We start from the raw sequence: 13,771 nt of genomic DNA, 5'->3' as shown, positions 1-13,771 counted from the left end.
AACCAAATGGTCACATCTTATTCAGCCTCTATTAAACAACTTGAGATTCAATTAAGCCAAATTTAGGCACAACTTAATAGGATACCAAAAGGTTGATTGCCTACTAACATGATGACCAATTCGAAAAATGATGCTCATATCATGGCTATTGTCACTAGGAGTAATTAAACTATTGCGAAAGATGTTGTTAATGTTGGAGAAGAAAGGCAAATTATGAACAAGAAAATGGAAATATACAGTGTTGGTAAAAGCCAAGTAATGATGTTCTAAAGCCAAATGAAACAAGTGTTGAAAACCCAATGATATGTGAAGAAAAGAGTGAATGTGAGGAAGCTCCTAAGTTGGTTGATGGTAATGCTCCAAAAAATAGTAAATTCCAATTGTTCCATTACCCAAATTCAAAATTCCTCTCCCATTTTCTCAAACACTTAAGAAGAAAAATGATAATACAAAGTTTAAGAAATTTCTTGAAAAAATTAGCACCTTATTGGTGAAAATTCCTTTGCTAGAAGCCTTACAAGAAATGCCTGGGTATGCTGAATTTATGAATAACTTAGTAATGAAGAAGAAATTCATCAATTTTGAAACCACATAGGTGACTGATGTGTGAGCTAATGCTAATACATTTGAGGCTTTTAAATAAGAATAATTGCAAAGTCTTAAGAAACTTTTGTCATTTTTGATTGTTTTATGTTTTATTTTCAGTAGAAGCTATGATGCAAGAGAACAACAAGGTTGGAAGGAAAGGAGTTGAAATCTGAATTAATTCGAAGAGAAGTGTGGCTGATAACATTTCTGATAAGTCGTCATCCCTATGATAAGTTATCAGCTTCATCGTCAGCCTCAGACAAAAAATGCACCTGAGTTAAGAGTTGTTATGACATTTTGTGATAAGCCATCAAGGAGCTGATAGGTCATCAAAGTTATCGTCAACCTAAGGCAGAACATGAGGGCTGAGGTAAAGACTTGACGATATTTGTGATAAGTCGTCAAGGAGTTGATAGGACACCACCGGTTGTCGTCAGCTTAAGGCAGCAAGTATCAAAAGAAAAGAGGAGCTGACGACATTTGTAATAAGTCGTCAGCCTCCTGATAGGTTATCACGAATGGCGTCACCTAATCCAAGGAATTTTTGAACTTTATTATTTTGTTTCTATTATTAGGGTGAACTATTTAAAGCATTGTTGAGGGTTTTCTTGAGAGTTCCAAACATTTTTTGGAGACACGTATTTTTATATTTTCTCTCTCTAATTTCTTGACTTGAACAAGCAATTACTTTGAAGAGATTATCATTATTATTTTGGGATTACTATTGTGATCTAATATAAGAATCTCTAGTTTCTATTCATTTTATGGTAAGTTTATCCTTCAAATCATGAATATAACTAGTTGTTTCAATTATTACATCATGAGCGGCTAAATTCCTTTAACCTAAATTATGGGATCTAGGGTTAAGTCTTGATATGGTACTGAGTATTCAAGATTCAAAAGGTGGTAGGAATCCTTGATAATTCAGAGGTTTTAATTATTGTCTATTGGTTATAAACGATAGATAATACCTTTTTTGATTTGCTTAAGAAAGAAATCAAATATAGTGGGAAGTGAATTATTAACATAGACTTGGAAGCATTAAAAACTTACATTTAATAATAGACATTGTAACAAGGTTGATTAACCTGAGGTAAAATATGGTCATGAATATAAATTCCCTAAGTCCGAGACGATTAGGTAGTTAAATGCTTAAGTACATTGAGAGACATTTAGGCATAACTTCGATAAAGATAACTTGTTGTCCTACCTACTGTGAGAATCTTGAACAACCATTAGCATCTGTCAAGTACCAAAACCCCTAGTGAACATAATTCTAATTTTTTCATAAACTCTTGATTATGAACACTATAACTAAAGTGACCAATAATTACTTGCTAGACAAAAAAAAAACCGTTTCAGGAAACATCCAGCTATCAGTTGATTAAATTGCAAATGACTTAAGTTCACACCATATTCCATGTGGCATTCGACCCAACCTCGTTGGGTTTTATATCGACAATGATCACTTACATTCTCATTAGAAAGGTGTAGTTTGAGTGTTATCAAAAATTGCGCCGTTCTCGGGGAATACGGTTGCAAATTAAAGTCAGATGTGCTAATTAACTGTTGCTCAAGTTTTCTAGTTTTACATTTATTAGTTGTTTTTGTTTACTACAGGATCTTTGTAGTGTATGCCAAGCACCAGAAGTTCTAGAGAACCATTATTACCACTTAATTCGGAACCATAACGAATTGGAAGAATGGTAGAACAGCAAGAGGCTGACAGATTGGCATTCTTAGCTAGAGCTCAGGTGAACGTTCAAGATATTGGTTAACAAGAACGACATCAAAATCCTTAGGATGAATATTTAGGATACGAAGAGTTGCTAAATCCTGTTAACCCAAGGCGGGCAGAGCAAGTAGCTACACCAGTACGACGTAATGTTAATAGGAACCATTCTTTCCGAGAAAGGCAAGAGTAACAACAGGTCCAGTATGACCTCAATGATGATGATGATGGAATGAACGGAGAAGGTCAAATGGGTGCAATCATTCCTCTACCATTGGAACCTGGGCTAAATTCAACATTATGAGTACTATGATTCAACTCCTCAATCTGAAGGGGTTGTTTGGTGTCCTTCCTAGGGAAGACCTGAACTTGCATCTGGTAAATTTTGCCACCATTTATAAATATTTTGATAACTAAGGAGTGGGCTAGAAATCTATCCGGTTGAGATTATTTTTGTTTTCTCTGTCTGGAGAGGGGAACTTTGTAGCTAAATGAGCTGACACCAGATTCTATAAACAACTAGAGGCAGTTGAAAGGAGCTTTACTAGAAAGGTTCTTTCCACCCTCCAGGAGGGTATAGTTGAGAGATGAGATCAGCAACTTTAGGCAGCTCTCAATTAAAGCCTTACATGAAACTTAGGAAAGATTCAAGAAGAAGCTGACACACTGTTCGAACCATAATATGATAAATATACACTTGATGGAGACTTTATACAGGGCTCTTAACTGCTGGTGGCTTATTTGTTGATCTTACATTCCCAGAGGCTTCACAGATGCTAGAAAGAATAACCAAATAGAGTCGGGCATAGCAGACCATAGACTCTGTGGTAGCTAGCCCTACTGTGTTTGGGGGTATTACTGTGGAACAACACAGAAGAGATGAATAGCATGACTAAGACATGACTCACCTTAAAACACAGACGGACTTGCTAACCAAGCACTTGCTATTAGGTAAGACTAAAAAGGTAAAAGCTGTGGAATCTCAAGATAGATTTTATGCTGATGCATAAGAATAGGCAAATTATATTAATAACCAGCGTAGTTTTCGAGGAAATGGCCAAGAGAATCAAGATTGTAATTATTATGATAAGCCTAGTTATAAAGATAGGGAGGAGGTAAATTGAAGGAATAACAATGATAGGAGCGGGCTCTATGTCCCTCCTGGAAATCGTGAGGCTAATACAACAAGTTCTGAAAAGATGTCCATGGAGGACATGATGGCTAAGTTGTTGAAGGAAGTGGAAGCTACCAACTCTGGTGTGATAGCTATGAAGACTGATCTATCATCTATGAGTCAGTTGTTAAACTCGCACTACACTGCAATCAAATAGTTAGAGCAGCAGATGAGCTAAATCACCACAACATTCAACCAGAGGAAGAGCGGAATGTTACCAAGTGATATAGTCCAAAATCCACAGAATGATGGATCATGTATGGTGATTAACACTAGAAGTGGTAATATATTACCTGGCCCTTCTATGGGAAAACATGTAGTTGATGCGATAGTTGATGATGAACCAAAAGAAGGAGGTCCAGTAGATTCTGAGAAGCTGGATAGCTCTGATGATGCTCCAAAAAAAAGAAAAAAAGGATAAGGAGGTAGTATTAAAAATTATCCCAAGACCACCACCTCCCTTTCCTCAATGATTAAAGAAGAAAAATGATGATGCAAAATTTAGCAAATTCATGGCAATACTCAAGAAGTTGAAAATAAATGTGCCGTTGCTGGAGGCACTCAAACAAATGCCAGGATACGCGAAGTTTATGAAAGACCTTGTCACGAAGAAATGGAAGGTTAGCCATGAGATGGTGGACAATCTTATTCATTGTGGCACTATCTCTACAAGGTCTTTAGTGTAGAAAAAGGCAGACCCAGGAGAGTTTACCATCCTGTGCACTATTGGGTCCCTGAATTTCACAAAAGCGCTATGCGATTTGGGAGCCAGTATAAAACTAATGCCACTTTTAGTGTATAAGAAACTAGGTTTGGGGGATCGTACCCCAACAAATATGCGATTAGTGATGGCAGATAGGTCTGTAAAGTGGCCAGTGGGCATATTACATAATGTATTAGTAAAGGTGGCTGACTTTATTTTTCCTGCTTATTTTGTAGTCCTAGACTGTGAGGTGGATTTCAAAGTACCCATCATCTTGGGCAGACCATTCCTTACAACTGGGAGAGTCATCATAGATATGTAGCTAAATAAGCTGAAGTTCAGGCTAAATGATAAGGAAGTACGATTCAAAATACACTCATCTATGACACAGAGCGAATAGATGAGTGTTTTCCCAATTGCGGACGTATTCTATGAAGATGGTAAAGAGGTAGCAGCAGGTTGTCTTGGCGAAGTCTGATTAGTCAAGATAACCAAGTTGTGCCGCAACTTTAAATCAGGCGTTATTAGGAGACAACCCAAAATTTTTATGTTCCAGCAAATTATTTATTTTTGTAGTTAGGTTCAAGTGCAAAGAAGGTGGGATCGATGTATTCAGCCAAGTGCTCCTGACGATATTTTTTTGACGGGCTGTCACAATTATGATAAGCCATCAGATTTATCATCAGAGACATCAGCTCTGAGGTAAGGTCTATTAAGGCTAATGACATTGTTTGATAAGCTGCCATATTTATGATGGCTTATTAGAAATGTCATCACAAAAAAACCCCAAAATTTGCTAAAAGTCTGGGCCTAGGTAAAAAGATTCGACCTAACCCAAGACACTGTCTTTCCAACTTCCCACTTAAGTCATTTGAAATTTAATCAACTAATAGCTGGATTTTTATTGAAATGGGGTTTTTTAGTTTAGAAAGTAATTGTTGGTCACTTTAGTTACAGTGTTTGTAATCAAGAGTTTATGGAAAAACTAGAATTATGTTTACTGGGTGTTTTGGTACTTGACAAATGCTAATGGTGGTTCAAATTCTCACAGTAGGTAGGACAACAAGTTATCTTTATCGAAGTTATGCCTAAATTTCTCTCGACCTACTTAAGTATTTAACTACCTAATCCACTCAGACTTAGGGAATTTATATTCATGACCAGATTTTGAGGTTAATCAACCTTACTACAGCGTCTATTATTAAATGGAAGTTTTTAGTGCTTCCAAGTCCCTGTTAATAATTCACTTCCCACTATAATTGATTTCTTTCTCAAGCAAATCAAAGAAGGTATTATCTATCATTTGCAACCAATAGACGATAATTAAAACATCAAAATTATCAAAAAGTCCTACCACCTTTTGAATATTGAACACTCAGCACCTTATCAAGACTTAACCCTAGATCCCATAATTCAGGTTAAAGAAATTTAGCCACTCATGATGTAATAATCGAAACAACTAGTTATATTCATAATTTGAAAGATAAACTTACCTCAAGATGAATAGAAACTAGAGATTCTCATATTAGATCACAATAGTAATCCCAAAATAATGACGATAATATCTTCAAAGTAATTGCTTATTCAAGTCAAGAAACTAGAGAGAGAAAATATCAAAATAAGTGTCTCCAAAAGATGTTTGGAACTCTAAAGAAAACCCTCACCAATGTTTTAAATAGTTTACCCTAATTATAGAAAAAATAATAAAGTTTAGAAATTCTTTGGATTAGGTGACGTCATTCGTGATAACCTATCAGGAGGCTGATGACTTATCATAAATATCGTCAGCTCCTCTTTGCTTTTGATACTCGCTTCCTAAAGCTGACGACAACCGATGAAATCCTATCAACTCCTTTACGACTTATCAAAAATGTAGCTAAGTCTCTACCTCATCCCTCATGTTCTACTTTAGGCTAATGATAACTTTGATGACCTATCAGCTCCTTGATGTCTTATCACAAAATGTCATCATAACTCTTAACTTAGGTGTATTCTTTATCTGAGGCTAATAATAAAGCTGATAACTTATCATAGGGCTGACGACTTCTCAGAAATGTCGTCAGCCATACTTCTCTTCAAATTACTTTAGATTTCAACACCTTTGCTTCCATCCTTATTGGTTCTCTTAAATCATAGCTTCTACTGCAAAATCAAACATAAAACAATCAAAAATGATATAATTTGCTTAATACCTTGCAATTATTCTTAGTTAAGATCCTCAAATATGTTAGCATTAGCTCACACATTAGTGACCCACAATTATAGCTCTGTAACGTCTAGCTGGTGGTGAAGAAAAAAGATCTAGATGCATTCATTATTCCTTGCACCATTGGGGTGTATAAATTCAAAAAAAAAAACATTATGTGATCTTGAGGCAAGTACTAACTTGATGTCGTTTGCCATGTTTAAGAAGTCGGGATAACGTACTCCTAAGCCTACCACTAAGAGGTTTCTAATGACCGACCATTCAATAAAAAAGCCCATTGATATGTTGTATGATGTGTTGGTGAAAGTTGACAGGTTTATCTTTTTGGTCAAATTTGTTATTCTAGATTATGAGATTGATTATGAAGTCCTAATAATTCTTTTGTAGGCCATTACTGGCTACGATAAGGGCTTTGGTCAATGTTGAGTATGGGAGATAAAATCTTGGCTATGAGAAGGGATTTATTCAAAAGGATGTCATTACTGAACAGGATAATCAAGGGATCAATAATGAAGATGAGAGTAATGACGAGGATGATAATCTATGATCTTACCCATAAGTTCTAGCTCCACTATAAAAACAACCATGAGAAACTAATAAGAATTTACAAAGACCTAGTCCCAGTGGTATAAATATCAAAAGGCAAAGTAGGAGACATAAGTCCTCTCATCCCCTTGAGAACCTGACTACACCCTTGCAAACAAGAGTCGAAACATGAGCTCAAGACAGGAATACTATGGCATTTTCAGCCTTTCTATCTCAAATTGAGCCTAATAAAATAAAAGAGGCCCTGAAAGATACTAATTATGTTAATACAATGGAAGAAGAATTGCATCAATTTGAAAGAATCAAAGATTGGCATCTGGTCCCTAGGTTTATTGATAGAACAACTATTGGAACTAAATAGGTGTATAAAAATAAGCAAGATAAAGATGTAAGTATCAACAAAAATAAGGCAAGGTTGGGTATTCAAGGTTATTACCGAGAAGAAGGAATTGAGTATGATGAGACCTTTACTCCTGTAGCAAGAATAGAAATAATTAGAATTCATGTTGCATTTACGACATATATGGGATTCAAACAATTTCATATGGGTGTCAAAAATGCCTTCCTAGATAAAAATTTGAAAGAAGAAGTGTATACCAAAAAACCACCAAGCTTTGTGTATGTTGATTTTCCTCATCATGTACTTACATTGGGCAAAGCTTTTTATGGGTGAAAGAAAGCACCAAGGGCTTGGTATGATAGACTCTCAAAGTTTCTCCTAGAAAATAGCTTCAAAAGTGGAAAATAGACAATAATCTATTCCTAAAGACCAGGGGTAGCAGTCTATTGATTGCTCAGACATATATTGATAACGTAATCTTTGGATCTACTTCTGAATCCCTATGTGAAGAATTTGCTAAACTGATAAGAATTTAATTTGAGATAAGCATGATGGGTGAATTGAGATTCTTTCTAGATCTAGATTAAACAAACTTCTCAAGGAATAATGATCTATTAAGAAAATTATAACTAGGAGCTATAAAGAAGTATAACATGGGAGATGCCAAGCCAATTGATACCCTAATTGGAACAACCTTAAAAATTGATAATGATGGGTTAGGTCCTTTAGTGAAGGAAACACTGTATAGCGGGTTTATTAGATCCTTGCTATATCTTACTATAAGAAGACCTGCCATTGTTTTCACTGTAGGAATGTGTTCTAGATTTCAAGCGTGCCCGAAGGAGTCTCATCTGAAAGCGTCAAAATTAATTCTTAGATATTTGAAGGGTTTAGGGAACTTGGTCCTTTACTATCCATTAGGATACAGTTTCGACTTAGTACGCTATGCTTATGCTGACTATGCTGGAATTTAGTAGTCAAAAATAGCACATCAGGAATGGAACATTTTCTTGGCTCATCCCTAATTCATGAGGTTTAAAGAACCAAAATTCAGTTGCTTTATATAATGTTGAGGGTGAATACGTTACAGTGGGTTCTTATTGCGCACAACTTCTATGGATCAAGCAATAATTAAATGAATTTGGTATTTTCTCAGATAACATACCTCTAATGTGTGACAACACAAGTACTTAAACATGGCCAAGAATCTTGTGCAGCATAAGAAGACTAATCACATTGATATAAGGCATCAGTTATAAAGAGAAAATCTTGAGAAAGGAGCAACGTGCCTAAAGTTCTTAAGGATAGAGGATTAGATAGAAGATATCCTTACTAAGGATATATACAAGGAGATATTTATTAAAATCATATAGAGATTAGGAGTGACTAAAATGACCTAATCTACCACATGAATCGGTAGTTCTTCAGAAAATTGGCTATTATTAGGAGACAAGTATCCTTGGTAAAATATGTAGTTGTTAGTCTAACTCAATATCATGCCTTATAGGTATACACACATGGAAATAGATTGGGAAGAAATTAGATGAAGTGAACACAAATTTAAGAAGTCACTCAAGAAAGGAGAGGGACTTGGTCCCATATATCAAGTTAGTGTAATGAATGTGTATGTTTTTCTTCTTGTTTTATTAAAATGGCCACATTCGCTCCCCCCCCCCCCCCCCCCATGCTAGTAAACCTATCTAAGGCTAAACTGGATCAAAGTTTATCTTTTCATTAACCTCATAAACCTTGCTCAACTCAATCATCCAAATCATTCTAAAACAAAGCCTTAATAGCAAATTCTGAACATCCTATTAAAAGGCACCAGATTTTAAAGAAAACCGGTCCTAAGAAGAAAAATTTTCTCATGCTAAACTTTGTAGAGATTACAAAAAAGAAGTCAAGGGAACATCAGAAATTATATACAATAGAAAAAAAGATGAGTTTGGAATGATTGTTAAAATGTAAACCAATGAGTTACATTTGTTAAATCGCCCAAGATGGCTTCATATCATCAAACCTTATCCCACAATCATTCAATTTTTCCTCCAATTTATGTGGCTTTTTTATGGAACTTCAAGTGAAAATCTTGCACTAAAAAGTGATACATAATCTTCTGGACATAAATATGTTCTTGCTTTTGTGCTCTTTATCTGGATCTATCTCAAAGTTATTATTCATGTTAGGTTTGCCCTAGTGTCCATGAGTTAACTAATTTGTGTGTAATTTACTCTTGGTTTACTGTTAATCCTTTTTTATAAAGTCTAAAGAAAGTATACTAACTTTATATATAAGTACGTAGTAGCATGGTACGGTAGCACATTGACAAGGAGAAGTGTGTACAATGAGCAATGACAAAGGGAAGTATGTAAATTAAAAGTGAAAAGGCACCAAATGAAATAAATAGGGCATAATGATATGGGAATAAATACTTAATAAACGCAGAGGCATTAATTGAAGATGCATAATAACAAGGGAATGTTTTTTCTACAAAATGATAACAACGGACCAGTTCCTTATTTTGCATGATAGAGGAAGCATTTTTGGTAGGGGGAACATTTATCTTCAGGTGGTAATTACTCTGATTAAATATGATGAATGTGCACTAATGCACAAATTATATGGTTTGGTTTGTCATTATCAAAAGGCAAAAAATTTCTATATATAGTTTTGATGATTATTATCTAACTACGAGGGACAAGGTCCCTTAACATACGAGGTATAGTACAGCTAGCACACGTCTTTTGCACAGTTTTGTCATCTTGTGTAACAAACTTGTATGTGTTATTTTATGATATTTTGTCCTGACTTGGGCAGCTAGTCCAATGATCTTTCAAGCACTAATCATCACCCAGGTATAAAAGAAAAGAGACGCCTCTTCAGGTTTTATGCAATTCTAAAGAGTGAAGCAAGGCAACAAAAACTTAGTTCAAAACTGCTCAAGTTCTTGGCTGATTATGTGAGCTTATATTGAAATTGTTCGTGAGTATTGTTTGTAAAAGAATTACTCATGTTATAAAAGTAGTGTTTTCTTTTGAGAGAGCTGCTTAGGTAGATTTATCTAAGCTTGTAGCTAATTAGAGGTAATCAGTTGAGAGAGTTCATGTATAGTTTCCAAGATAATCTTGTAGCAGAGTTACTACTAGAAAAATGACCCTAGAGGTAGGCTAAAATTTTGCTGTAATCAGGAGATTGAATATAGCGGATTTGGAGGTGCTTGTGAGTTCAAGCCGGGGTTTTTACCATTATGGGTTTCTATGTAAATATCTTGTATTTTTACTTTTCCTACATGTCCTTTAATTTCTCAACATCTCATAATTGCACTACAGTTTTATTACTTGTAATTAATCCTAAGGGACCTAGTCCCTTACTGTGTAGTGCAACCCCTAAGGGTTCAACACCACCAATACAAGAAGTGGTCAAGATGGAAATTATAAAGTGGCTTGTTGTGGATGTTGTATATCCGTTCTAATAATATATTGGTGAGTCTGGTTTAATGTGTTCCCAAAAAAGGTGGCATAATGGTAGTCCCAAATAAGAACAATGTTCTTGTGGCTATGTGACTGGTAACGAGTTAGAGAGTGTGTCTGGACTATAATAATTTAAACTCGTAGACTGAAAAAGATCATTTTTTGATGCTCTGTGTGGACCAAATCTTAGATAGACTAGCCGATTGGGGTTGGCATTACTTCCTTCATGGGTAGTCGAGGTACAACCAAATTTACATTACCCCAAAAAACCATGAAAATACCATCTTCACTTGTCCTAATGGCACCTTACCTTTTATGAACATGTTTTTTTGGCTATGCAATGCACCGACCATATTTCAATGATGCATGTAATCCATCTTTGCAGATATGGTAGAGGATACCATAAAGGTCTTTATGGATGACCTCTCCGTGGTTGGGGATTCTTTTGAGTCTTGCCTTAATCACTTAAGCAAAGTTCTTCAATGTTATGTGGAGACCAATATTGTCTTGAATTAGGAGAAATGTGACTTTATGGTAAAGGAGGGCATTGTACTCAATCACAAAATCTAAGCAAAAGTCATCAAAGTTGATCAAGCAAAGGTTGAGGTAATTGCTAAGTTTCCTCCACCTATTTCCTTAACGGGTGTTAGAAGTTTACTTGGTCATCCTGGTTCTGTAGACGTTTCATTAAGGATTTCATAAAGATTTCTCATCCTTTGTGCAAACTCCTTGAAAAGGAGGTAAAATTTGAATTTAATGGAGATTGTTTACAGGAATTTTATTGCCTCAAGGAACTCTATGTGTTGGCCTCTATCATAATAGCTCTTGATTGGTAAATTCCCTTTGAACTAATTTGTGATACAAGTGCTGTTCTTTAGGTGCGATATTGGGCAAAAGAAAATAGAATTTGTTACAACTGAACTAGTATTCAAGTAAATCATTGAATGATGCCCAACATAACTATATAGTTATGGAACAAGAGTTTCTAGAACTGGTGTATGCTTTCAAAAAATTTTAAGCCTACTTGTTGGGTACAAAAGTGGTTGTTCACATAAACCATGCTGCTATTAGATATCTCACGAAAAAGAAAGAGGAAAAACCTCATTTGATTAGGTGGATATTGATCTTTTAAGAGTTTGATTTTGAACTGAACGATCGAAAGGGGTGTGAAAATCAAGTAGTAGGCCACCTTTCCCACTGTGAATCCAATCATGCGAAGTTTAGTGAGGTAAAGATTAATGAAACCTTCTCCAATGATCTAGTTATGTCACTCTTAAGAAGCGTTACACCTTGATATATGGATTATGCTAACTATATTGTGAGTGGTGTGCTTCCCGATGATCATAACCAACATCAAAAAAAGCAATTTCTATTCGATATGAAAACATTTTTTGGGATGAAACCATTTTTATTTAGGAAATATACGGAAGATGTAATCCAACGATGTGTCATAGTGGTGGAAATGTGAGATATTCTTGAAGTATGTCACTCTTCCCTATTTTAAGGTCATTATGATGTGATTCGAATAGCTGCAAAGGTCGTTCAAAGAGGATATTACTGGCCCTCCCTACATAGGTATGCTATTGAGATGGTCAAATTTTGCCATCAATGCAAATTTTAATGTGGACTTTCAAAGAGGCATGAGAAGCCAACCTTGAATTTGAACTATTCGATGTGTGGGCGATCAACTTCATGGGTCCCTTCGTAAGCTCTTATGGGAATAAATACATTTTGATGGTTGTTGTCTACATCTTAAAATGGGTGAAGGTCGTGGATCTCCCAAACAATAAAAGCAAAAGTGTTACTTCTTGAAGAAGTATATAGTTATGATGTTAGAAAATCCATGAGCCATTGTTAGTGATGGTAGCTTTCATTTTTGCAATAGGGTTTTTAGTGCTCTCTTTGACAAGTATGGGATGAAGCATAAGGTTGCTACCCTATATCACCCCAAATAAAAGGCCAAGTCAAGGTGTCAAACCATGAAATTAAATCCATCCTTGAGAAAATCATGAATGTTGGTCGAACGAATTGGGAGAGGCAACATGTTGGTGCACTATAGGCATATAGAATGGCTTGCAAAACTCCTATTGGTATGTCTCCCTATCAATTGGTGTTTGGAAAGGTGTGACACCTACCCATTGAATTATAGCATAAAGTTGCATGTGTTTTAAAGAAATTGAACATGGATTGGGAGGATGCATCTAAATCAAGCGTGACTCAACTCCATGAGCTGGAAGATTTCCAACTCAAAGCATATGAAAGCTCATTTCTATACAAGGAAAAAATGAAGATGTGGCATGATGAAAAAATCTTAAAGTGGCAGTTTCATGTGGATGATGATGTGCTCATTTACAATCCAAAGTTAAAGCTCTTTGTGGGTTTTTTTTTTAATAGATTAAAAGACAAAAAGGGGAACATCGAGTTTATAGGTATAATAGCTGAAAAAATAAGGGTGTTGAATATAGGAGAAGAGATACCTTAATTATAGCAATCATGACAACACAGATCATAATTGCAATCTGGCATCTTGGACATACCACAATTATTGTGATCACTAATGGCATGTCACAATTGTGATACACATGCCGGGGGACTATCACGATCGCAAAGAACCCATCGAGATCGTGATTCTGCCATATAAAAATTGACTGTAAGGCCTAAATCTGATGATAAGATTCAGGAACAAAGCTCTAATGATGATGAACCTAATACTCAAGCTACTAAAGAGGAGGACACAGAGAGTTACAGCAGTCTGTGATATAATTTTAGGGACCCCCTTTAACTCTTTTATACTTTCATGAAATTGACTGAGGACATTGCAAATTTTTAGTTAGTGTTACCCTTGTGTTCGTATTTCATAGTTCATATTTGGTTTGTCTAATTTAGATTCATAGTTCATATTTGGTTTGTAATATGTGGATGCTATTTTAATTTTTTGGTTTCTATATTGGGTATACCTATCGAGCATACGTTATATATAGATTTTGTGGATTGGTCATTTTTCTTTCATTT

Source organism: Capsicum annuum, chromosome 12 (genome assembly GCF_002878395.1).
Source record: "Capsicum annuum cultivar UCD-10X-F1 chromosome 12, UCD10Xv1.1, whole genome shotgun sequence".
In the NCBI taxonomy this organism is placed as follows: domain Eukaryota; kingdom Viridiplantae; phylum Streptophyta; class Magnoliopsida; order Solanales; family Solanaceae; genus Capsicum; species Capsicum annuum.
This window is presented reverse-complemented; position numbering follows the sequence as displayed.